The sequence below is a fragment of the Condylura cristata genome, unplaced genomic scaffold (genome assembly GCF_000260355.1).
Source record: "Condylura cristata isolate star-nosed mole 26May11 unplaced genomic scaffold, ConCri1.0 scaffold00026, whole genome shotgun sequence".
Lineage (NCBI taxonomy): Eukaryota > Metazoa > Chordata > Mammalia > Eulipotyphla > Talpidae > Condylura > Condylura cristata.
Window position 1 is genome coordinate 18,613,093 of NW_004567127.1, and position 2,747 is coordinate 18,615,839.

The window sequence follows — 2,747 nt, forward strand, 5'->3', positions numbered from 1 at the left end:
ACTAACAGGACAGTTTCTTGCACACATTGTTAGAACTCTAGGTAAGCTCATGGTATTGGTGGCTCAAGTACAGAAGTTTATGTCATAAAATGCCTTACGGGAGCCCTCCCTGGTGGCGCAGCCGGTTAAAGCACAGCACTAAGAAGCTAAAGCCACTTCAGCATGAGTTCGATTCCTGCCCTGGAGGTGACCTACATAGCAGTGGCAGACCTCTTCTGACCTGCCTGCTGCACCCCTCAGCAGTATGCTTTGTTACCTGCCTGTTCTGCTCTCCACTCTATCTCTGGTGAATCCTCTCACCGCCCCTGCAACTCTAGCCTGTACCCCAGTTCTGTATGCATAACTAACTAACTAAATAAATATTTTTTAAAAAGCCTTACAGAAATTGAAAGAACATATGAAAATTGGGATTTGAAATTTCATAATTTAATCTACACAAAACAAAGTGTGATACAGTCATAGGCTCACTTGAGTTTTTCTTTCTTTTTTTCCAGTTAGTTACCTCTCTACATGACAACACAGAATTCTTGGATGTTTGCAATGTCTTCACATCCACTTCCAGTATGCGGTCTGAATTGGTTCCTTGTTTCTCAATTACAACAATCATGGAATCAAGATTAATAACCTGCTCGGTGAGTTTTGCCCACTTTGGAATCCGGAGCCTTTGTATTCTTTGTGGCCTATTGGGCTTTTCTTGGTCTTTCTAAATGTTCCTGCCATGAGGGTCAAGGGCAGCAGTAGTGATAGGGAACCTGCTTGCCTCCAGGTTATTTCTGTCTGCTTCTATTATTTCTTCCCCTGTGTGACATTTAATCAATGCCTGGCACATTGGAAGTACTCAGTAAATATTTGTAAAATGAATAAAAGAGGATAGATTTGGTAAAAAAAAAATTATGCTCTTCTAAACTGTCAGTGAAGCATATCAGAGAGAACACCTATACACTCTACCTGATATGGAGGTGGGCTGCCACTCCAATCTACCACATGTTTTCATTACCAATCACTTTACCACAAGGCAAAGAGTATCTGGAAAAGGCCTTCCATTAGGCATAAAGTTTTCATGGCCACTGCATTTTGGTTCCATGAGTTATAACAAGTTGAGTAAATACACACATACTCATGTGTGTGTGTGTGTATGTGTGTCCACACACACACCACACTCTGGAAAGTTTTATTTTTATTTGTGGGCCTATAGGTCATTCCCTTAGGGGAATGAAAATACTTAGTAGCAGCATCTTCTGTACTAGACACCTAGGTAATATAATACTGTAGATCTTCACAGTCTAATTAGTATAAATGCACACTGCCAAATAAAATAGTGCATGAGAACCACAAAAATGGGATGATTGATTTTCAATGAAGGGAACAGGGAGGTTTCAAAACAGATGATATTCTCTATATCATAAGAAAAATAAAGAACATTTTAATAAACAGTCATTATGTGTTATTAATAAATATTGTGATCATAATACTATACCACATGCCATATATGTTTCATTATTAGTCCAGCATCCAATCAATAATCTCTGATTTTGGTTTGCTTGTCTGTAACTTCTTGTCCACTAAAGCCATGATTCTGAGTCACAGTAACTAAGGTATATTTGTTTAATAAACCAGGTTGGCTTATAAAGGCCAGTGCTTACACATAGATGTAAGCACTGGCCTTTGTTCCTTCTTATTTTACCAAACACATGGGTCACTATGCCCAGATACCATATTTTTTTATGTTATGCTTTCTCAATTACCATTTGTTTTATTTTTGTAAAAATGAGTTACCACCGTTCTCTGAGATTGTTTTCAAATGTCTTATTTCTCCAGACAATGAAGGAAGATATGAGAGATGCCTAGTACATTTCGAAAGATGATTTTAAGGTGAGGGTAGGACTGAGAAAATTTCCTAAATTCCTTTCCTAAATGCATAATTATAGCATTTTATTCAATTAATATTTGCTGTCTGCATAAAGGACAGAGAAAATATTTTTGTAAAGTTAAGTATTATTTAACAACTTTACATATACTTTAGTCAAGAGAAATGTGGGTTTAAAAAATATATATATATGTATATATATAATGTGTGATTAGACATCTAGATAAGTGCTTTAATTTTGCTTAGTTCTTTCCCCTACAGAGTTGCTGAGTCCCATTACTCAAGTTAATGGTAAGCAGCAAGGAACGTGAGCCCAATATTTACTGAACTACTTTTATGTGACAGGTATTGTAGATAACAGTTGATATTTTGGATTAATTTAGTTTCCTTAAAATGGGAATCGATGACAGAAAGGTGTTGCAGCTTTAAAGTCAAGTACAAAGTGTATTTTTGTTCTGAAAGGAAGAAGGAAGGTGGGAGCAGGCAGGCAAAACAAGTTGAAGATTAGATTCTGGACTGCAAGGAATTCAGTGTCCACCTGAGAAACATGCACTTCAACAACAAGGACAGAGGACCTGCTCCTTTTGGGGGGGGGGGGAAGGCGGCTAGTGCCCTAATGCCACCAGCCGCGCGGGATGGCTAACTGGTCCTGCAAAGTTGGGGCCAGTCTGCGGGCCAGGAACAGCTGACAGCCAGCTCCCAGCGCGCCAAAGCCAGCAGCCGCCCCCACCTGCCGCACAGCTCCGGGCCCCGCCCCGCCGTGAGAACGGGCCAATAGGCTGGAAGCCGGGCCGGGTCTTATTCCTGGTGCGAGCGGGCCAATGGGCTGGACGCGAGTCAGGACACGCCCCCACAGCGAGGGGGCCAATAGGATGGGCGC

General features: G+C 40.7%; 1 protein-coding gene across 1 annotated transcript in view; it reads left to right on the top strand.

The window, feature by feature from the left end:
• Nucleotides 1-529: 529 nt before the first annotated feature.
• ARHGAP29 (Rho GTPase activating protein 29) overlaps nt 530-2,747 on the top strand; it is a 71,289-nt gene continuing 69,071 nt past the window's right edge. Inside the window, exon 1 of the mRNA XM_012730194.1 lies at nt 530-632. The gene's annotated coding sequence lies outside the window, so the exon portion shown is untranslated. The remainder of the gene's footprint in view (nt 633-2,747) is intronic.